Raw genomic sequence first — 25,359 nt, forward strand, 5'->3', positions numbered from 1 at the left:
TTATCCCTCTACATCATGTCATCTTGCTTAAGGCGTTACTCTGTTCTTATGGACTTAATACACTAGATGCATGCTGGATAGCGGTCGACGTGTGGAGTAATAGTAGTAGATGCAGACAGTATCGGTCTACTTGTTTTGGACGTGATGCCTATAGAAATAATCATTGCATGGATATCGTCACGACTCTGCACGGTTCTATCAATTGCTCGACGGTAATTTGTTCACCCACCGTCTACTTGCTTTCATGAGAGAAGCCACTAGTAAACACTACGGCCCCCGGGTCTATTCACATCCATCGTTTACATCTCCGCTTTTACTTTGCTTTGTTACTTTGTTGCTTTCAGTTCTCACTTGGCAAACAATCTATAAGGGATTGACAACCCCTTCATAGCGTTGGGTGCAAGCTTTTGTGTTTGTGCAGGATCTTGAGATACTCTTCCGCCGGATTGATACCTTGGTTCTCAAACTGAGGGAAATACTTACCGTCGCTATGCTACATCACCCTTTCCGCTTCGAGGGAACACCAACGCAAGGCTCCAAGGCCACGGGGGAAATCCTTTGCATACTTGCCTAGGAAGTCCCTTAAGGCGTAGCCGCAACAGAAAGATCAAGCCAAGTATTCTCCCGTCGACGTGCCTATCTCTGGCGCTGTTGGAAGGTCTTTTGTGCAGTAGCAGAAGTATTTCTGGCACCATTGCCAGGGATATACAGCAAACATCAGTCCCTTAGTGGAATCATGGCGTCTTGCATTGTGCGAGGGTGTGAGGAGATTACAGTGGCACTAGTAGCTTTTTGGAGAGCATTGTGCCTCCACACCAGTCGAAACAAGGATTAGCATTTGTAAGGGTGTGAACTTCAGGATACATCATCGTATCCTCATACCTCGATTATCTCTTACACAAGTCCATTGATTATGCACTTTACTTTGTGATAACCATATTGTTTCTTGTTATATATCTTGATATCACTTGGTTGTTTACCTTGCTTACCATAAGTTGTTGGTGCACATAGATGAGCCTACTTGTTTTAGGTTTTGTGCTTGACTAATAAAATGCTACTGTTATTCCACATTTGTTCAAGCATAAATCTTAAATATTTCAAAGCGCATATTCACCCCCTCTAGGCGACATTCATGTCCTTTCAGCCCTCCCCCTCGTCCCCTCGCTCCGGACCGCGAGTGACGGTGACAAAACCTTTGTCGGAGCTCCGCCACGTTGCCACATCGCGTGCCAACTCCCCCTCCTTACCGATCTTTCTGTGTGGTCTTCTTAGCCCGTCTCCACGCCCCCTCAAGCTCCACAACTCCCTCCCCAAGCTTGTGGAACTCCACAACATGCCAATTGCCAAGTCGTCCGCCGTCGATCCCCGTAGACAAATTCTTTCCCTAGACCCTCCCCCTCCTTTCTTCTCCGTGGGCGGCGTCCTGTGGAAGCTCGCGTAGCCACCGCCACACATCGCTCTACCGGGGAGGCCTCGCCGATGCCGCTCCCCTCGCAGTCAGCCAGTCACCGGGCTTGAGCCGTGGAGACGACACTACAGGCCGCCCCGAGCGCCCCATGGCCACTTACGGGCACAGCGTGGCACGGTCGAGCCGTTGCTTTCGCCGACCAGCCATCGGGAGCAACGGGGCAACGACCAGGGTGTGGCCGAGGCCACCTCTGCCTCCGGTCACGTGGAACAAAACGATGGAAGGAGAGAGAGAAAGCCACATGGTAGGTCCCGCGTGTCAGTGTCTCAGCGCTAACGAGGACGACTTATTGTCCGTTTTAAGTGAATCCTCATTTGCGCAAATACGCTTTCCTGTTGTGAAGGCGTATTTTGTTGTTGTCTAGGGAAAATGTGTTTTCTCTGAACTAAAAGAGTATTTCAGAAAGTGCGCTTTCAGCCTAGCCACTGGCCGAATCTATTATTGTGCGAGTGTTCGCCCGTTTAAAGCAGAAACGAATAGATTTTTGTTTGTTTCTCTCCTAGTGTACAAACGTCCGTAATTTCGCGACCGTGAATGTGATTGGGGTAATTTCAAAGCCCATGGGTAATTCCAAAGCCCATGTTCTCCGTTCGTTGAGCTCGTTATGGTGTCATTTTCATGACGTCGTCACATGTTGAAGATATCATATTTTCCCTTCCTTGAATCCAAGCTTTTTGGAGAGTGCCTGACCCGACATCTCGTATTACGTGGATCATCGTGTTTCCATCCGGCGTATTCGTCCACCCCAGGTAAGCCAACCTCTTGTCATGAGCACCACACTTGCATGATGACTTTACTTGAACCTTGTGCGTGTGTAGTTGTAGTAGATTCTAAGTATGTTTTCATCTGCCATTTGTACTATATGTTAGTATTACGTGCTATGTCATGCTATGATTTCATTCTACATTTCAACATGTTAGCATTAATACTGTTGTTGATAACATTATGTTAATACCATATTCGTACTTCATGCCATGTTGATGCTATTGTAATCATGTCATACTGTATCTATATCATACTACTATTATACTTCATATGTCCCATATGCTACTCACTTAAGAAATTTTATAAAATATGTTCTTTAGTGCATTCATGATATACATGCTCATCAGTAGTGCTGTTATGATAAGATGATGGAGATGTTAAATTAAACTTATATAACAAACCTCCTCCGTCATCGATGGGATCAAGTTGTAGTGCCACCGAATCGAGCTCATTTGTGCAACCACACATGCGTGGATGGGAGGCCCTAATCCTCTCTATTGTCATGCCTCTCACCGGTGAAGGTTATGTGCACGTGCTACCTTGATCAGGTAGGCGGCCATAAGCCTTGTTTTCCTGGTTTTTATATTGAGCTCAGGTCCCCTTTTGGGACAGTTGTGTTTGGCCACGGCAGTGGCGGTGTGTGACGCGGTGACACGGGGTTACCCATGACATAGCCCAAATGATAGTTTGTCGGAGTGGCCATGTGAGTGGCATCCAATAGTGGTTGGAATGTCATTGATCCATCGAATGGGAACACGAGGCCATGCATTCCGTGGTGTGGGTATAGTGTACTAACCTCTGCATAGGGTATCATCTATCGATAGTCGCGTCCTCGGTTATGGACACGTTTCATACTAGGTCACACTATCTGGTCTTGGTCGACATGGATGATAAACCTGACATGATAAACTTGATATAATAAATTGGTTAAAGAATGTGCTTTAAAGTAAATATAATAACTAGGAAGATGAGATGGTTGGATCACCATGTTATTCTGATATGATCACGAGATGAGATCTCGGTGAATCATAGGTTAGCCGAGTGTGGCAGTGATGGTAAAGCAAATTGTTAAATAGCATTATCTTAATTCTCCACAAAAGGTGAGTGTAGTTTACTTTTTAGTTTCATGCCCAACATTGACATGTTAGTTCGTGTTATGCTTTTCTATGTCATACTATAATATGTCATGCCATGATTGTCCCTTTCATGCTATGATATGGCCTGATATGCTCTGATCCATGTTCCATGTTAGTATCATGCCATGCTTATCTGTTGTCATGAGGTAAATTCATGTATAAGTATATGACTAGCACTGGTGCAACGACATGCTATACAAACAATTTTTAGCCCTTTCTGTGATGCAGTTTTAAACCATCACCTAGCATGTGTGGGCGATAGGGGGTCCATCCCACACGGCAGGGAAATCCTGTCGGCGATGGTGACCAATGAACACAAATGTTTGGCAAAACTAAGTGTATGGGATGTCCGCATCTATAACAAACGAGGATGTCCACATCTATCACAAACAAGAGTCACTGGCCAACCGTTTGTCATTTGCTTCTGCTCCTCGTTGGGTTCGACACTCTTACTTATCGAAAGGACTATGATTGACCCCCTATACTTGTGGGTCATCAGCCCTTCTCTTGGTCGATGAGATCTCAGTTTGGAGCTAAGTATCCCAAGCTAACGCCGTAGAACATTTCCTCCAAAAATGATAAAAGGGGCTCTATGGCAGACAAGGATTGAAATCCATGATCACGAGGTGGATGAGATCATCGGTGGGGCCTTTGAAGAGATCGACATCGGTTGAACCAAAGGCGTTGCCAATGGACAACTTAATTTGTGAAATGGCTCAAGTGAAGCCGTCGATGTTGACGAGCTTGATCTTGTATCCGGCTCTCGTGAGATACAGAATATGCGAAACCGCAAACTTGAAGCCTTCGGCATGGCAATATAGTCAACATCCTTACTGGCTTTCGTGGCAAGCTATTCCTCCAAGATCAAAGGGTCGGCACGAACGACACTCAACTGGCCACCGTACGGCGGAGAGGCCATGATAAGCATCTTTTTGCTTGTATGCTCCTCGAGCTCCATGGGATATGTGGTCGGGCTAAGTAGGCTTCGACTGGAGTACGGGATGGGGATCTGGGGGAAAGGGACCACGCCAGCCTCATCTAAAAACTCAGGGAGGCAATGTTGTATGTGCATTGGTAGGCAACCTGAACTTGTTTAGCTAGGAGGCACACGCAGACCGACTGAGGTTGGTGGTGGAAGGCGGTGGCAAGGGCGAGCTAGGGTTCAAGTGGGGGAGGAAGGGGAGAGGGTTGGTGTTCCGTGGACTACGGGGGTGTGTGTGTGCGGATGTGTCGTTGCTACTGAAAATTTTAGTAGTAATGGTGTAGCTGGAGATGGTGGTGGACGAGGGATGGCGACGGTTCAAATACCTCGACAACACAAATTTAACTATAGGTTCAGTGGTGGACGAGGGAGCGCGGCAATTGAAATGTCCCTTCCACATAAATTTTGGTAAAGAAACTGAAGCAGGACGGGAGCAACCAAGATCGCACATTGCCCAAACATAATAAAGTGTTTACGATGTAACGGAATGCCACAAAACCATGAATTTTTGCATCTTGCATCGCTCAAGGCGGGTAGCTTTTCCTGAGATTTCTAAAGGCGGCTTCATCTCATACGGTTCATCCTCATTTTCACACGCACACATGAGATACATCCTAAATTTCCACATGCCCACAAACATTTGGCTAAATTTCACCACAAAATGCCTTGTTTTGCATCGGACAAGTTGACATTAGTTCATACGCTCACTAATTTACTAACAGTTCATCAATTTACATTAAGATGAACTACACAAAATATTCGCTACGCCATGGATGCACATAAATGCCGCACCTCCATCATCATTATGACCTTCCTCGGCTCAGAAGAAGTTTCCAAAGTAGCTCGTCAAGTTGATTAGCTCCACTGGTTCCATGGCGGCGACGGGCGGGGCTACCTCGGCCGAAGCGACCGCGACGCGTCCCAGAGCGATCTTTCAAGTACCTAAAGCACATGATTTGGAAGCTGGTTCAAAGGTGGATGGAAAAGGCCCTTTCGATTGGTGGCAAAGAAGTTCTTATCAAATCAGTGGCGCAAGCGATACCCACATATTCAATGGCGTGCTTCAAGCTATTGGGGGGGTTGTGCCAACACATCAACAGCTTGCTTCGGAAGTTTTGGTAGGGATCTAAGAAGGGAGAAAGGAAAACTGCATGGGTCTTTTGGGAAGTTATGATGCAACCACAGTTTATGGGAGGCATGGGCTTTCGCAACATCGAGATTTTTAACTTAGCCTTGCTTGCCCGTCAAGCTTGGCGCCTATTGAAAGATCCTGATTCTCTTAGTGCAAGAACACTGAAGGCAGTTTATTACCCTACTTGCACTGTACTGGAGGCCGAGTTGGGAAGAAATCTCTCTTGGGTCTGGCGCTCTATACAAGAAGGACGTGACACCCTTAAAATGGGTATCATCAAGAGGATAGGGACGGGGAGTGAGACGAGTATCTGGCACGATAATTGGATACCGCGAGACCATAAATTGCGGTCGGTGTGCCCAAAGACCTCGAACCCGCCACTGCAAGTGTCAGAGTTGATCGATCACACCTCTGCTGGCTGGAATATTCATGTCTTGGATGAGCAGTTTTATGCAACGGACAAGGAGGCGATATTGAATATCCCATTGAGTACACGAGTTCAAGCTGATTTTTGGGCTTGGCACTATGAAAGAAGAGGCACATTTTCAGTACGATCTGCATACCGTTTACTGGCTTCTACAAAACAGCACAAAACGAACTGGTTGGAGCATGTCCCCGGGCACTCAAAGTGTGAGGCGGACAAGTTTTCGCTTGGCGGCTAGCCAAGCCATTCATTCCAACTAGAGAGGTTAGGAACCCCAGGAAGATGACAAATACGCCGGCTTGCTCAATATGCGATGCGGCGGTTGATACTTGTAGAGACTCTTTGTTTGACTCCCATATGTCACGGTGTGTTTGGGCACTGGCCGACGAGGAATTGATAGAGGTTATGATCTCAAACCGAACTGAGGATGCTAGATTATGGATGTTTTGGCTAATGGACACTCTACTAGAGAACGAAGTTATTCAAAACTTGATTCGATGTGGGCCATATGATGGGCGCGACAGCGTGCTATCCATGATGATCAGTATCAAAGCCCCCTGACCACCTTGGTCTTCATCACAAAGTTTCTGGAGGACCTTCATTGTATGGCTATGAACAAATCATGCCTTAGTAGGGACATGCATGTGATGCCCAAGGACCTGCATGTAACAGCTGACACGACGAGGACAATAGCAACAAGATCACTTTGGCTTCCACCAACAGACGTGGACGCGAAGCTTAATGCACATGGTGGCGTGTCCAGACGTGGTAGGAGGGGTGAGCTGTCATATGTCGTGACAGAGCAGGAGCTTTCTTGGAAGCTTCAGCAAGAGTCTTCGATGGTCTTACGGATCCGCTCTCTTTGGAAGCGCAAGCATGCAATGAAGCCCTTGCTTTGGCGGCAGATCTTAATCTGAATTCTATCTACGTGGCTTTGGATTGTGCTGTCGTAATCTTCATGATTGGTTCGAAAGTTCCTTGGCACTACACATCGGTCTTGAGTGATATAAACCATCGATCTAGCGATTTTCATGATATTCGTTTTGCACATCAGAATAGGAAGTTCAATGCCGAAGCGCGTGCTTTTGCAAAAGCAGCGGTTTCTTTGTCTCCCGGGTGCCATATGTAACTTGTTACTACGTCCGATATCATCTGTATCCCTACTAACATCCAATTTTAATAAAGGTTCCATATGCTAAAAAAAAATGCCTCCCTGGCAAGCTCCGTTTCGTGCTTGTTAGCTGGTGGGGTCTTCCGTGCAGTCGTGACAAAATCCTAGGGTGAGTTTGCGTGGATGATCAGGCCATGTCGTTCTCCTACTACGTACGACTACGAGCCCTCTTCCTCCAACGTTAAAAACGTCGGCGCTGGTGCTACACGGCAAGGCTGGAGTCCATCCGCCCAATGGGCACAGCCCGAGCATGCCCACCGCCTCGTTGTCATGCTCGAAAACGGAAAGCGACGACCGGCACTCTCTGGTTGTCTCCTTCCTCTCCTCCTGTCTTGACGCCATCGATCCATCTGGGAGCTTAATTGTTTGATTGACACGGAGCTGTGCGGGTTCCTCTCATGCCGATTTCAGACCTTAATTGCTACGGTGGCGGCCAATTGCACGCCTCTTGACGACGGCCCCAGATGATCTCTCGCGTGCTTTTGGTTGTTCGCGGGCGTGATCAAGTAATCTCCTGACGTTTTGGAGCTGCTGATTGACAGATGACTGCTGATTTGATTTTACCACGCTTTTTCCTGTGGAATGCAGTGGCTTTGGGAAAAGTCACTACACGGAAAGAAAGATGAGTAATGTCATGCCTGTTTCGTGCACACTGAGAAACTTTGGAGGGGGTGTTTCTTTCCCCCCCAGGACTAGACTAAAAAGTCCATTTTAGTCCCTAGGTAAAAAAACAGGAGAGACTTTTCCTTAAGGGACTACAAAAAACTCTATTAAAAAGATTTTTTTCTTTAATCCTTGAAACTAAAAAAAGTCTAGTCCCGGTAAAAGAAACACCACCTAAAGACTAGAGAAGATGCCTTTGTTTCATTTACAGTAAGGCTAGAGAAGATGCTTACGCAAAGGACTGCGCAAACAGTGCTCATGGCCGTCCCCTGGTTGACCACCAGCCACGTGAGTTAGCACGTACATTACGTACCTAGGTAGTAAGTGACTTTAATGGATGTTTTACGTGCTGGGTAAATATGTGTATCTACTCCTAGCACGTACTATTTAAAAAAACTTCGCGGCAGCTTAATTCGATCGATGGTTGCTTCACCATTAGTGACCAAATGACCGGAGCTTGGTGCTACATTTTTTAGAGAACCCATTCGTACCGGTCACTAACTAGTAACTAACCCGGCCGCCTGGTCTCTTGGGGTTTTTCCCTATTTACCGAGGGAGCAAGATGATGAGATGGAATCGATCCGGTGGTTGTTGCCCGTTGTCAGCTACGGCGATTGCAGGGCTAGAGGGAAAAGCCATGCTAGTGCCACACACGAATAAGGAAACCATAGTGTGCACCGATGCATGCTCGTCCATCGGAACTCGGTAGGGGACCTCTCCGATGCTCCAACTACGAGTCCCTAACTAGATAGCCAGGTCCATGAACTAGAAAGCTTCATGGCTAGTAGCTCGCCATGCTCTAGATATCTAGACCGCCACCTTTACATCATCGTCTTTTATCTCTTCGAATCAAAGCCTCCCGACCCACATGCACGTACGTACGTGCACCACAGCCCACAGGACGTGTAGTACACAGGCTGCACTAACTAGCCGTAGGTATGGCAGCATAATGCATGCGTGCCTAGATCGGTCTCTCCGGCCGGCCGATGATGCGCCCCCCCCCCCCCCCCCCACCTCACCCAACGAACCCACACATGCAGGAAAAAATCGGGAACTGACGTGCCGTGCATTATACCGCGGAGCTAGAGTGGCAAAATCCGATTGAACGGTTTCGCGTTTTTCTCGCACAGACGGATCCATGAGATTTCCGGCTGATCGGTCGACATCGATGTGTCCGCGTCTGGAAATCTATCTCCTTCCCTTTCGCAGATGCTGTAGCTTGACCGCCCACAGTGCCACATGACGTGACGCGATCTGATCAGTTTACATAGGCAGCTCCAGTATGTTTCCACAGCAAAGCAGTCACCAAAGTTGCTTTGCCACTACTCTTTACTTCTCTGATCAGTCTCCTCTCCTAATCTTCCGCAAAAAGAAAAAAAAAGTCTCCTCTACCTTTTCCTACCACTGGCCACTAGAACATGGACACGAGTTACCAGTGATAATTAGTCCCCTGACCGCGAGGACAACAATGGGTTCGTGTCGGAGAATACAATATAGATATATCACACGTGCCGGTACAAAGTAGAGAGGGCCATGTGGGGTGAGCGTGACGATGCATGGTAGTTTGTTAAATCGGAGAGCCCAGTTCGGGGCCTCGTGGCCGCCTGCGTGCCCACAAGCAGCGTTCGACCGCTACGTACGTTGGATGAACAAAATACTACTAATAAATCTATTTATCTATCTCTCAGTGGAGCACCCCGGCCGTTCAGCAGCCACGCAGATGCGGCTAGAGATGGATGCTGCCATGCTGGTTAATATATAGTATTGATTGATGAGTCTGCCTGCTGATGCCGTTGTTTCATACATGATGCGTGTCAGAACAAAAGGAGGTGATCGGGCAATCGATTGTTGAGCACCGAGATGTTCCCTCGAAAGCGGAAGAGGCCGGGTCGCCCACGCCTCGAACCTAAGCAAAAGCCCGCACCAAAGGGCAACACAACAGGAGAGGTCAAGAGAAACTCAAGTCATGCATGCCCCCCCCCCCCCCCCCCCCCCCACACACACACACACACACAAAGCACTTGCATGAACAGGACCAGCAGCTCCACGGCCAAGTCAAACATGACTCTTGTATATACGGCAACACAACTACAGAAGGAGAAACTTTTGCTATGCAAAACTACTACGCCATGTAGATTAATTGGCAGAACAGATGCAGCCCGTCCCGACGCCGCTTTATAGCATCCGGAACCGGTCCCTTTATATCCGTCTCAAAAGTTGGGATAAGTTGTTGGGTCAATGACCGATCATAAAAAGTGACTTAGTCGGACCCTTTATATCGGTTTCAGACGTCAGGACTGACCGAGTTTCCTCATACCCATCTTAAATATGAAGATGATATGGAGCTCACGGACACGTTCGAGCACGACCGATCAGTCCGCCACGTTGGACGCGACGTCACCTCAGACCACATTTTCTCTTTTTTTATTCATTTTTATTTCTTTCTCTTCTTCTCAGTTAATCACATGCAAGTGATCGGACATATAAAAAATATAAAAAACAGGCTGCACAGACAAAAAAAATATAAAGATTTAAAATGAGCACGCCCGATCACTGACCGAACGTATCCGTAAACGCATAATGGGTCTAGTTGTGGATGCTTTTAGGGCGATACGGGCATGGCCTTAGATCAGGCAGCCACCGGTGCTTGTGGTGCTATGGGAGCACAACATTGCACATTTGATGTTTAAAAAATTCCAAGAAAAATAAAATATTCATACAACATTAATGTAGGTTGTCATAAAATTTCAGGAAAAAACTCAAAACATAGTTTGAAAAAAGGGACAAATTCAACGCTTTAAAGTACATAACATAAGTTGGGTTTTAGATTTCGCCCATTGTTTCATTGATGCCAAAAAAATTATTTTTGTATCCAAATAAATATATTAAATTTTGATATGGAACTTTATGACAACACACATTAATATTGTGTCGATGCGCTCGATTGTTTCCCTCGTTTTTTTAAATGTTCTACGGCATCCGAGGCAACGGTAGCACCATAAGTATGGGTACACCGGATACATTTCCCCTTATCTCCTACCATCCCTCGTCGTCATCAGATGGGTCGCCGAACAAAGTCCACACGGTGGACGGTGCTGGCGGGGCTTCCCCTGTTCTACGTTAAGGTCTCGCAGATGGAGGGGTGCTCACCCTTTCTGTGGTCTGCGACGTTGATCTCCGTGGCCACATCGCCGACATGTGCTACCGAGGTGACGACGTCGACGGGTTCCTAAGTTGCGGCCTGTACCCGTAAACATTCCTGCCTTTTGAGTGTTCTCTGCATGCGGGCCGAATGTTGGCCGACCTTTGTTGGCTTCTGTGACGGTGCGTGGACAGGGCACCGATTTGGTCTTCTTCGGGTTCGTGGCTCTCGTGTGGAGTGGCGTCGTCTTCATGCCTGAGGTGCGCGCAGTAGCGGGCATGCATGTGAGTGGCTCTTTTGGGTCACCGACTGCAAAGGCTGGGGAATTGGACGACATCGGGTGTGAATCTGGTCGGCTTTGTCGGTGTCGACGATGCTTCAGTAGTCTCCAAGTGCAAGAAATTAAAGTAGCACTTTCCAATGATGAAGGTGGTAAGTATCGAGTACCGACCCCACAAGGAGCTAAAGATTGAATTGGTATTCCCTCAAGTCCTATAGGCTACTCATAAAATCATACATACACCAAACATTTGCTTTACCTAGAAAATATGTCAGATGTTGTAACACACTACACCGTGCATCCCACACGAGCACACGAACGGTGAGCACTATAGGACAACACCATAATAACATACAACTCAAATCAACCATAACATATCACAATTAACCCATAGGACAATAAGAAACTACTCACACATAATTAATGAAGATGCAACAAATCATTGGCTGAGAATTTATAACATAGAAAGTCATGTTCATGTAGGAGATTATAGTGGGTTGTGGGAGTGTGCTCGACTGAATAGAGAGGGGGGAGATTTTGACAAATCCCCTGAAGTTGATAAAGAATATAGCGGCGATGATGGTTCCTCGGGCAACGCTCTCATGCCACCGAAAGAGAAGGGGAGAGAGGCCCTGCAGGATCGAAACTATGTCTAGAGGGGGTGATTAGACTACTTGACAAGATAATTTTTTTGCCTTTTCCCAATTCTACTTGAGAAAGAGCTACGACAGTCATAGTAGGTCAAGCACACCCTGCACATGCAAGTCTAATAGTATAGCAGCGGAAAGTAAAACATGCAAGTGTAAACTAGAGGAGTAAGGTAGGGAGATCAAACGCATGAGGTTGACACGGCGATTTTTGGCATGGTTCCGATAGGTGGCGATATCGTACGTCCATGTTAGTAGAGACTTTAACCCATGGAGGGTAATGGCTGCGAGAGTCCATGGAGGGCTCCACCCACGGAGGGTCCACAAAGAAGCGTCCTTGTCTATTCCACCATGGCTTCCGTGCACGGAGGACTAGCCTTACTCACGGTAGATCTTCACGAAGTAGGTGATCTCCTTGCCCTTACAAACATCTTTGTTCAACTCCACAACACGAAGTAGGAGGCTCCCAAGCGACACCTAACCAATCTAGGAGGCACCACCCTCCAAAAGGTAATAGATGTGGTAGATCAATGAAATCATTGCTCTTGTGCTTCTAAAGATAGTCTCCTCAACACAAATCACTCCCTCACAGAATATGCATGGGTAGGAAAGGTTGATTTGGTGGAAAGCGGTTTGGGAAGGCTAGTGATCAAGTTTCAAATGATAGGATTGGAATATCTTGGTCTCAACACATGAGTAGGTGGTTCTCTCTCAGAAAATGGATTTGGCAATGAAGTGTGTGTTGTGAGTGCTTCTCCCACGAATGAGAGGTGGGTGAAGGGGTATATATAGGCAAAAGCCAAAATACAACCGTTACACACAAAAGGGCAAACTCGGTGACACCGAGCTTGAAAACTTGGTGGTACCGATTAGCACAAAGGTGTGAACTTTTGAATCTCGGTGAGACCAATATATGAAACTTGATGGCACCGAAAAGCTGACTAAAGGTCAGATGGACAAACTTGGTGGCACCGGTACTCAAACTCGGAAATTCTGATTTTGTGTATCTTGGCAACAGAATGTTGGTCACATTGAACTCGGTAGCACCGGCTTGGTTTCGGTTGCACCGATTTGGTGGGAATGGCTAGGGTTTCTGTCTGAGGTCAAACTCGGTGGATCCGATATGGGAAAGTTGGTGACACTGAATTCGTGAAAATGGAACTTGATAGAGTGGATATGTGGGAAAATGACGGAGTGTTTTGGTGGCTAACTTTGAGCATTTGAGCAACCAATTCATTTTACTACCTCACCCCCTTTTAATAGTATTGGCTTTCTTATGGACTCAAAGGTGATTTCTCACAAATATAAAATGAAGAGTCTTCTAGCTTGAAGCTTGAGCCAATGTTATTCCTTTCTTGCATCTATGGGCATCTCAACATAAACCTTAAGCCTTAGCATCTTTTGAACTTTTTCTGAAATATACTTGGAAAACATATTAGTCCGATGATGCATATGTTGTGATCAATTATCAAAACCACCCTAGGCATGCAACAATTGTGCTTTCAGACCCCCTTCCTTCTTATCCTTCCTTAGCTTCTCCTCTAGATGGGGAGAGGTTTTTTCCTCTGGTCCATGGCCTCCATGGCTAGCAAAGGGTGAGATCCCCTCAAGAGATTGGATCACTATTTGCTTTGTCTTCTCTTTGTTTTGGTACTTTTTTAGGACTTATCATTTCGGTAATAGATGGAGATCCATAACTCTGATTAAGCTGACTTTTTGACACAATTTGTTATCATTACCAACATAGGATATCCCATGCAAGCCCATGGCATGGCCAGGGGACTTGCGATAGGAGATCGATGTGTGGAGCCCTCGTGGCTCCCACGGCTTCCATCTTCTAGCTATAGGTGTATTTTATTCCGTAAAAAAACACAAAAACTGAGCTCATTACGACTCCGTGAATGTTTGACTTATATTTTCAAAAATACTACTCCCTCCATCCCAAAATAAGTGACTAAAAAATGACTCAATTTTGCACTAAATTTAGTATAAAGTTGAGTCATTTATAGTCACTTATTTTGGGACGGAGGGAGTAAAAAATAGGATATGGCCTATAGCATTGGATTATTTTGTTAGTACAAATAAAAATTAATTTAAGTTGTTGCCAAAACTTTGTAAAAGTGGTATGATAATAGCATAAAACAATAAAATCCTAAGCTTAATGCATGCTTGTCTTTGAGTAGGTAGATGATAAAACAAAGATAATTTTTAATATGGAATGTCACATAGCATGATCTTGATCTCATGATGTATAGTATTGTGAACTCAAGATAAAAGTGATTCAAGGCGGTAGTCTCTGATTAATGACAAGCAAGTTACATCAAAATGTGCAATGAAAATTACTCTTGCTTTCATGTAATACCAATCAATACAGATACGCCATGTTAAAGAATTCGTCTGATTAACCAGTTAACTTGATGATTAATCCCTACAAATAGGGCCACCAAGTAACCTCTAAACTTATAAATTGGATGATTAAATGATTACATGGTCAACTAATTGTTTGATTATCCTGTTAATCCCCTATTGACAAGCCAACCGAGCAACTACTAGTTAACGATTTCCTCAACATTGCTCGTATGTATCAAATATTATGGTCTTTAAGGCTTCATCATATCCAATGACCTTATCATAACATGACCAAGAGTGTTGGTCAAGTACCCAAATCCATGACTCTTCCTTTTCTAATACTCAACACTTCGCTCGGTGCACAAGTCACAAGCATAGAATATTCATACTTAAATGACAAACATAATGATGATGGTTTTTTGTGATAAGTTAAAAACTAAGAACTTAAGTCCCATATAAATGCAGCTGACTGTTAGGCAATGGAGATGTCTTAGAAACGATATTGGTGCAAGGAGTAGGGATTTGCATGCAGTGGATCCATTGTACTAGAGCTTTAAGTGTATGAAAGCTCTCTAAATGAACAGTGGGTGTCCATCCAACTTGCTTGCTCAAAGACCTAGAGCATTTGAGTATGTTCATCATGGGAATATGCAAGCCAAGTTCTATAATGTATTCCACTAGTATAATCATGAAACGTATGAAAACTATTTCTATGAAATGTATAAAGTGCGCTTAAAGGATAGTAATGTGTCCCCTCTCTTTTATTAATTTCTCCTTTTCACTCTTTGGATACTTTTTACCTGTTTTATTTTCTTCCCTCACTCGTATAAGCACACCATAGAAAACATCACACATTTATTTACTCATAACTCGGAAATATAAAGACTACAAATGAATGCCTTTGGAACATTTATTGTCACTCATAAAAATACAATGTCTCGAATTTTGGTATTTGTTCTTAGGATCATATTGAGAAATGCAATGCATCCTGCACTACAAGAAAAATGCTCAATTATGACCAAAAATAATGACGGCGGTTTAATTGGTCATTGATCCATGACCAAAATTCCGAAATTAGTCATGGCAAGTCTAAGAGGGTCCAAAGCCCATAATGTTATGACCTTTTGTGTCCATTAGGTCATGATATTATTGCACAAATTGGTCATTAAGTGCTACCGATTGAAAAAAAAGAAGAGAAAAAGTGATAGAGGTGTGTTGGATGAGGGGAGGGTTTTGAAGCGTTGGATGTAGGAGGAGTGGATGGCCATGATCTGTTTCAAGGGAGTGATCTGTGGCCTCGCATGTGATAGGCTGGCTGCCCAAAGTGAAAAGAAATGAGAAAAAAAAGTGAAAGACAATCTCTCTCTTGGTGATCCCCATCATGCCAAGGACGACCGACGGTACGACAAATTTCCAAGAAGGCGAGAAACATTACAGCACACTAGTCATGTGAAGCTCCATACTAAATTAATTTCAACATTTTTATTTAGTTTCATACTATATTTATATTGAACTTGGTTTCTAGATAAAATTTTTTCCTTTTTTAATAACCCATAAAAAACATAGGCCTAAGCTGGTTCGGGAACGTCAATTACTCTAATGGTTTTACTTATCTAGAGCAAGGCATGATCGGCGTGACACGGTGTCTCTACCGTCGAATCTAGAAGAGATGGATGACTATGATCGATCGGATGGGGCCAATCTGTGGGAACAATGCATCGACCAAAGAAAGTAAATAATTGTAAGTGCATCTAGTGCCCCTTAGTGATTTTGGTGGTTTGAAGACTTATAGGTTAAGTATCTAATGTGTTTATAAGTGTACACAGGATCTATAAGTCATTGAGGAGTTTGAGATATTTGAAGAATATCGACCCCTAAAAATGTATATCTTCAGTTGAAGAAATTGGTCTGAAGCTGAAGAAATGAATCGCGAGGAATCTGCGATGAAATTGATATTCCTCATGAAGATATTGATATTGAGAAGATCGGTGGTTCCTAAAGAAAATATTTCTGAAGAAATTGAAGCGTGAAGATTTACGTTTTTTGTTTTACTTTCTTTGCAATTGATGAATAGGAACACCGTACATTTAAAGGCGGTCAAAGTAACACTATGGAATGGATTTCCTCATGATGCTCAACCCAAGCCAAATCCTACCAAAAGCCTCAAGTGAGGAATATGAGTGACATGAGGACTCTCACAGTTGAGGGTCCCGACCGTTTCGATAACCACGCCAAGTCACTGGTCTTATCCACTCCAACGGTCATATTATTTAAGGGCATTAGTGTCAAATCATGTCGGGATGCTCCCAGGCTATAAATAGCCGCCCCCCACAACCACTAGCTGGTTGGCTGCTCCGTTAGAAACTGACACTTGTCATAAGAGCAACGCAAATTCCTTAGAGCCTTCGAGAGTAAATCATCAGTGAGGAAATACACCACCCACCGAAACCACAAACCAAACCTAGTGATTGAGCATCGCTGAAGAAGTTGTTCCTGTGTGGGACTGAAGCCTTTTACCTTTGAGGACTATGCATCCTCCAGACGGTTAGGCGTCATGGTCTAGAGCAATCCAGTAGTCAATTGTGGATCGCCGGGTGACCGAGTTTGTGAGGGTTTGGAAGTCTGCCGTGAAGACTTACCACGAGTGTTGGGCGAGGACTGTGTGTCCTTAGCTCAAGGAGAATACGGTAGGGACTGTGTATCCCGGGACTGGGTGTCCTTTGGTTTCAATACCAAGCCGCTCCAAACGAGATGTACAACTGTCACAGCAGTTGGAACTAGGTCATCAACAACAGTCTTCACCAAGAATCGGGTTCTAATTCCTCAACTCTTTACATTCTCTGTATTATGTGTTGATGACATTCACTTTGATTGTTTGAAGAATTTGCTGAAGACTTTCTCTGAATTTCCTCAACCCCAAATTCTTCACTTGAGTTAATCATCATCTGTATTCTGCGTGCCTGCTTACTGTGCAATCTGTTTTCACAATCTTCACTCTGTAATACTGCGGTTGTGAACGTTTGCACGACTGATCCTTAACTGTTTCCGCTGTAAGTGTGTCATCAGTGAGGAATTTCCTCAAAAGGAATTTCCTCAGTGATGAAATTCTAAAAATCTCCTATTCACCCCCCTCTAGTCGATATAACGCACTTTCAATAATAATAATAATAATAAATAAATAAGTGAGGTAAAGCCTTTTTTGATTTCGTTTGGTTTTCAGTTTCACAGCGCGTGAATAATAAATAAAGAAGACCACTTGTCGCCGCACCAATCCCATTGACCCACCAATCCTTTCTCTTTCTCGTCTCTCCCTCTCCCCGCACCACTTCTCGCCGCCGCCACCACCACCTACGGTGCCCGATCCCGCCCGATTCCAGCGTCCTCCGGCGGCGCCCAGCACACCACCGTGTCCCCCTCTCAACGTTCCTTCCTCCCATCGGGCAAGATCCGACGCGCGCGACCTCCAGCGACCAAGCGTGACCCTGCCCACCAGCTAGGGTTTGTGCCAGCACGTCGCCGGCGTGGATCCGGCCTTGCTCCGGTGACTCAGTTGAGTCCCTCCACTCCTCCTCGTCACATACCCCCATATCTTCCTCACATCATTTCGTCTCCCTTGCATATCAAGCGCACCGTTGCCACACGAGCAACGGGGCGCCATGGATGGGAAGGCTTCTTCCTCCCTTGTCCCACACGATGGAGAGGATGAGGCCACCAGAAGTGCAGCGGTGGCCGACGGGCTCAGCAGCGGCCAACAGTGGAGGAGCAGCGGCGACCGATGACAGCGGACCAGATCGGCTGGTGATGTGCCCCACGCGACGGCTCCCAGATCCTCCTGGCCGATCTTCGTCGCCGTTGGTGTGCCTCGTCGCCTCCCGTCCGTGCGGATGCGCCCATGGTGGCAGCAGCTGTAGGAGAGGGGGAAGAGATCCTGCTCTCTCTTTATTCACTTGACAACCGTGGATGGGGAGGATGCGGGTGGGGTGAATTACGTGGAGGAAGGAGTAGGCGGCGAGCTCCACAAAGGTGATGAGGGGCGTGGGGCTGAAGGTATGGTTCGCTACAGCGGCGGTGACACGGAACCTACCACGCCCACCGGATCTCGGTTGTTGCTCTCTCTCGATTTGTTCGATACCGGGTTGTTTCTTTACTCTCCATCCAAATCCTGCATAGGCTCCTTGGGCTGGTGAGGTCGCTGGTGTTGGCAACGATGCTGTAAACAGGAAAATCTTGGACAAATGCAAGATAGTCAAGCTGAAGTTACTCGTCTAATGGAACATGTGGCAGTGTCCGGAGAGAATTTCTGTCGTCTGAAATGGGACAAAGCATACTTCTTAAATCCAGAAGAATACTTTTCAAGTGTTGCTTCTGTATGTATTTTCACAGCTTCAGAACCTTCACTTGTTTTCTCTGATGTCGTAACCCCAATTCTTCTGTAATAAGTTTAGGCATTAACTGAAAATCAAACTATCTATGATTTATAATACTTGCAAAAATAACTTGATGTCCCTTATGTGGCCTGAATTGTCCAGTGCCCTTGCTGAATCTGTTTTGAAAGTTATCTGACCCCATACCACATCACTAGAAAACATCTTTAATAAAGAACGATGCCTCACATTGAAAAAGCCATGCTATATTCCTCTTCGTCACCTGGAGCTTCCCCGAGGTGCCCGGTACTATCGATGGTGTCTCTTTTTGTTCTTATTACTGCTGCACAAAGCTGTTGAGCTTGGTCATTTTCCTTTCTTGGTTGTGTTTGCAGACCAGGACACACATCGTGGTGACTTGGTCAGCTCCTTGGTCATCATCTGGTCCATCACCGAGGTATGTATGCACCATTGACTTCACTCATATCATACGCTTCTTGAAAGCTAGGGACTACAGTTGTTCATAATAAATGTATTATCGAGCCGCGAGGCGCTCCTGTTGATGTGCACACTAGCTCCAGATGTGTCCCTCAATTAATGCAAATGCGAGTATGCGATGACGATTTTGACATGTGTGTGTTGCTGCTTCAAATTGAATTTCTAGATACCAGTGAGGAATTTAACAAAGAATTGTTACAACTTAATTTACTATACTTCACTATTATATCAGGGGAGATGTGGTTACAGCTTAATTTACTATGCTTCAAACTGTTTTCACGCTATTGTATGCTGCTTGCGAGACCTTGCCATCTAAGGTTGCCCCAAAATAACAGCTAGGCAACGCCTTAAACTATGTGTTTGGTGAAACTTTTAAATAGGAGAATATAGTGGAAACATTGCAATACCCGCACAGTTGTTCAGAAGTGTTTTGAAGCGCTGTAACCGGAGGCCAGTTACAAGTAATATAAAATAGGGAGTATTGACAATGTTTCTTCAGTATGTTATGTTGAAGGCAGTGTCCCCCTTCGTATTTTCATATGGTTTGTTTACCACATGCCATCAGTTTTTGTAATTTTGTGTGCTGGTTCTATGAAAATTATTTCATGATATTTGTACTCAGGTTCATAACCTAACTACTCCCTCTATCCCGTAATTCTTATCTGGACCACCACCAACCGGAGACTACGGGAACCGCAGCTGCTACGAGAACCTGTGAACCCGTCGGCGGCAGGAAGCTAAAGGCTCCTGTAAGTGCATCTAGTGCCCCTTAGTGATTTTGGTGGTTTGAAGACTTATAGGTTAAGTATCTAATGTGTTTATAAGTGTACACAGGATCTATAAGTCATTGAGGAGTTTGAGATATTTGAAGAATATCGACCCCTAAAAATATATATCTTCAGTTGAAGAAATTGGTCTGAAGCTGAAGAAATGAATCGCAAGGAATCTGTGATGAAATTGATATTCCTCATGAAGATATTGATATTGAGAAGATCGGTGGTTCCTGAAGAAAATCTTTCTGAAGAAATTGAAGCGTGAAGATTTACGTTTTCTGTTTTACTTTCTTTGCAATTGATGAATAGGAACACCGTATTGTGAAAGGGGGTCAAAGTAACACTATGGAATGGATTTCCTCATGATGCTCAACCCAAGCCAAATCCTACCAAAAGCCTCAAGTGAGGAATATGAGTGACATGAGGACTCTCACAGTTGAGGGTCCCGACCGTTTCGATAACCACGCCAAGTCACTGGTCTTATCCACTCCAACGGTCATATTATTTAAGGGCATTAGTGTCAAATTATGTCGGGATGCTCCCAGGCTATAAATAGCCACCCCCACAACCACTAGCTGGTTGGCTGCTCCGTTAGAAACTGACACTTGTCATAAGAGCAACCCAAATTCCTCAGAGCCTTCGAGAATAAATCATCAGTGAGGAAATACACCACCCACCGAAACCACAAACCAAACCTAGTGATTGAGCATCACTGAAGAAGTTGTTCCTGTGTGGGACTGAAGCCTTTTACCTTTGAGGACTGTGCATCCTCCAGACGGTTAGGCGTCATGGTCTAGAGCAATCCAGCAGTCAATTGTGGATCGCCGGGTGACCGAGTTTGTGAGGGTTTGGAAGTCTGCCCTGAAGACTTACCACGAGTGTTGGGCGAGGACTGTGTGTCCTTAGCTCAAGGAGAATACGGTAGGGACTGTGTGTCCTGGGACTGGGTGTCCTTTGGTTTCAATACCAAGCCGCTCCAAACCAGATGTACAACTGACACAGCAGTTGGAACTGGGTCATCAACAACAGTCTTCACCAAAAATCGGGTTCTAATTCCTCAACTCTTTACCTTATCTGTATTATGTGTTGATGACTTTCACTGTGACTGTTTGAAGAATTTGGTGAAGACTTTCTCTGAATTTCCTCAACCCCAAATTCTTCACTTGAGTTAATCATCATCTGTATTCTGCGTGCCTGTTTGTTGTGCAATCTGTTTTCACAATCTTCACTCTGTAATACTGCTGTTGTGAACGTTTGCACGACTGATCCTTAACTGTTTCCGCTGTAAGTTAGTCATCAGTGAGGAATTTCCTCAAAAGGAATTTCCTCAGTGATGAAATTCTAAAAATCTCCTATTCACCCCCCCCTCTAGTCGATATAACACACTTTCAATTGGTATCAGAGCAAGGTACTCCCTTGTTCTGTGTGATTTTGGTTTAATCACCTGGAGTTTTAGTTATGTCAACTGCAGGCATGTTTAAGGTGACTGCAGCATGTCCTACCTACGAGGGAAAGAACTTTCCCTTCTGGAAGAACAAAATGCAAATGCATCTACAAGCTATAGACAATGATCTCTGGTATATTGTGGAAAATGGTGTCCCCATCATTTCTGCCAGTGTCACTGTAGCTGATGTGAAGAAATTCAAGCAACTCGATTCTCAAGCGAAGAACATCATCTGTGGTCATCTGAGCCCTGGCCAATTTGGAAGAGTAAGTGCCTTAGGCTCTGCAACACTGATCTGGAAGAGACTGTGCAAGGTAAATGAAGGAGTATCAACCCAACATGACTCTCGTGTTGATATTCTTCGCAATCTCTTCAATCGCTTCAAGAGACATGACAATGAAAGCTGCCAAGACACCTTTGATCGCCTCACTAACATATTAAATGAACTGCAAGCACTGGGAGCTCGAGACATCACTGATCACGAAGTTGTGAAGAAACTGCTGAGATCTTTGGATTCTTCATTTGACACTCTAGTTCTGATGATTCAAGAAAGACCAGACTACAAGATGCTAGATCCAGCTGATATCCTCGAAAGGCTAAATACTCATGAATTCCAGCTAGAAGAAAAGAGAGATCTATATGGACAAAGCTATTCCAGACCACGTGCACTGAAGGCAAGAGCAATTCCCTCATCTGAAGAAGAAGACACAGATGATAGCAGTTGTGACCCTAAAGAATTTGGTCAAGAGCTTGCAATGCTTGTGAGGAAATTCCAGAGATTTACACGACAAGCCAGTTCGGTAAATCATCAAGAAGAGACATGAGGAAATCATAATCTGCATCAGAGGACTACAAGAAACGTACCTGTCACAAGTGCAAGAAATCAGGTCATTACATTGCCGATTGTCCCCGCTGGGGAATGGAATCAAAGAAGAAGAAATACAAGGATGACAGTTCTGATGACTCAAAGAAGAAGAAGAAATCTTCAAAATCCTCATCTTCAAAATCCTTCTCACACAAGAAGACTAGCTTCAGAAAGGCTCGGGCACTTATTGGTAAGGAAATGGATTCCGAGGCAGAATCAGAGGAATGTGATGAAGAAGAAGGCTCTGGAGAAGACTCAGAATCCGGACAGGCTAGTCTTGCACTAGCAACAAATTTCGTCAGCAAGTCAATCTTCAATCTTGAAGAAAATGTGTGCACCATCCATACTGATGACTATGCTGATGACTTCGCTCCAACCTATTGCTTCATGGCAAAAGGTTCAAAGGTATCAAATAATGCCTCCTCCTCTGATTCAAGTGACTGTGAACATGATGATTACAAAAAACCCAGTTACAGTAAACTTGCCATCATTGCCACTAAACAACAAACTGCTCTGGAAAAGCTTCAAAAACTGCTTGACAAAAGTGATGATCTGTTGAATGATGAAATTAATCTTAATCAAATCCTCGCTGATGACATGAAAAATCTTCAGTCTAGATTTGATAATCTTCAGGATAGTCATGATACACTCCTCACTGATCATGAGAAGCTTTCCTACGAATTCCTTCAAAGAAAGCTTGATCTTGAGAAGCTGAGGATGTCTCATGATGATCTTCGTATGGAAAATGATTCATTACTAGCTCAACAGATTAGCGCTAGTCAAGTTGAATTTATTCCTCCATGTCTTAAATGCATTGAACGTGAAACTGCTAATTCCTCACCAGAAACATCAAATGCTACAAATTCTTCAACTGCACCTGCTGTGTCTATTTCCTCACTTGAGGAAAACACAAATGTTACTGAAGAAAATGCAGGGTTGAAGGAATTGTACGTGACAGGCATGTACAAAAGCCTCAAAGGACACCAAACCCTTTGTGATGTGCTCAAAACGCAGATCTTGAACAGGAACCCGAGGAAAGATGGAATTGCCTTTGAGAGGAAATTGAATGCTGATGGATCTTATTGGAAACCTGAGCAGTATCCCAAAACCTCATGGGTTGCTGCTACTGGGTCTCCTTTTGATCCATCTAATCTAACTGGCTTCTCATGTGAATTATCCTATTCCTCGGATGAGTCATTTGATTCCAACTATAAACTGTTCAAAAATCAATCTGGTGAAGTATTTGCTCGATATGTTGGAACTAACTGCAGGAATGGCCCTCCTCTGAGGAAAATCTGGGTTCCCAAAAGTTGTCTTGAAAAATCTTCAAGTGAATGTCCTCATGACATCACCACTGAAGAATCTGAACCCCAGATCAAATTCCTCAGGAGGACCAAAGTCTTCAAGAGGATCAAAATCCTCAACTGGTCAAAACTATGCTCGTACCCGTGCTTATGCGTCTAACATGCAGGGAAACTACAAGGAATATGATTATGAGCGCTACTCCTCAAATCATTATGTTCATAAATCCTCAAACCAGTTCTCTGCATACTCATATGAGTACTTTAACCCCCCTACTGTTAAGAGAAGTGCATTAGCTTCAATGCCACCTTTCTCATATGGTGCTGGCAGGATGATGAACGCTTTGCCACCCCTTCAGATGTGGGTGGTGAAGAAATCAAACTAATCACTTCAGCAGGTCAGGTCTCCAGATTAAATTCATCATTTGAAGAATTTGCTGGAGACCTGAGGAAATGCTTGATAGGACGCAAGCTAATGATTGATGAAATAGAAATATTTCACACGTCCTTACATTTCAGTTATGATGAAATTACTGAACCGATGAAATTAGTATCATATTCTTCAAATCTGAAGCATATGAGATGGTAAGCTGTACTAATTCATCTGCCGGATGACAAACCCAAAAATACTGAGTGGGTTCTCGATAGTGGTTGCACACATCACATGACTGGTGATAAAAGCCTACTGATGAAGATGCCACTAACTCCATCACCTCTGAAGCAAAGCACATATGCTGATAAAGGTAAAAGCAAGGTATTCGGAATTGGCAAAGTAGCTATTTCCAAGGATAGGCATATGGACAAAGTGATGCTTGTTGAATCCCTTGGTTTTAACCTCATGTCAGTCTCGATGCTTTGTGATCTTGATATGATTGTTATCTTTTGTAGATATAGATGTGTAGTCATCATGGAATCTGACAGATCCAAAGTCTTCGAAGGTGTAAGAAGAGGGGATTTGTACATTGTTGACTTCTCTACAGGTCCTCAACCAGCCACTTGCTTACTAGCAAAAACCTCAGAAGCATGGCCGTGGCACCGAAGACTAGGTCATGCAGGCATGAGGAATTTGCACACACTTGCAAAGAAGAAGCATGTCATTGGCATCGAATCAGTCAAATTCCTCAAGGATCATCTCTGCGGTGCTTGTGAATCTGGGAAAATGACCAGATCCAAGCATCCCTCCAAAACCATCATGGCCACTACACGTCCATTTGAATTGCTTCATATGGATTTATTTGGACCTACTCACTATGCAACACTAACCAATGCAGCATCTCTATATTGCTTTGTCATAGTTGATGATGATTCCAGATACACTTGGGTGCATATTATAGTGTATAAAACTGAAGTGCAGGAAATCTTCAAATGATTTTCTTCAAGGGCCTCGACGAACTTCGGCATCAAGATCAAACATATCAGGAGTGATAATGGAACCGAGTTCAAAAACACTGGTCTTGATGATTATCTTGATGAACTTGGTATTACTCACGAATTGTCTGCTCCTTATACTCCTCAACAGAATGGTGTCGTCGAAAGAAAGAACAGGACTCTGGTTGAAATGGCGAGAACTATGCTTGAAGAATATCAGACTCCTCGTCGCTACTGGCCTGAAGCAATCAACACTTCATGTCATATCATCAACAGGGTATATCTTCACAAATTCCTCAAGAAAACCTCATATGAACTCCTCACTGACAAGAAACCCAATGTAAGTTATTTCAAAGTCTTTGGTGCAAAATGCTGGATCAGAGATCCTCATCATAGCTTAAAATTTGCACCTAAGGCACATGAAGGTTTTATGCTCGGTTATGGAAAGGACTCGCACACCTACAGAGTCTTCAACAACTATCACAACAAAGTTGTTGAGACTGTAGATGTGCGGTTCGATGAAACTAATGGCTCGCAAAGAGAGCAATTGCCTTCTGATCGAGATAAGTTGTCTCCTGAGGAAGCAA

Source organism: Hordeum vulgare, chromosome 2H, assembly GCF_904849725.1.
Source record: "Hordeum vulgare subsp. vulgare chromosome 2H, MorexV3_pseudomolecules_assembly, whole genome shotgun sequence".
NCBI classification, from domain to species: Eukaryota; Viridiplantae; Streptophyta; class Magnoliopsida; order Poales; family Poaceae; genus Hordeum; species Hordeum vulgare.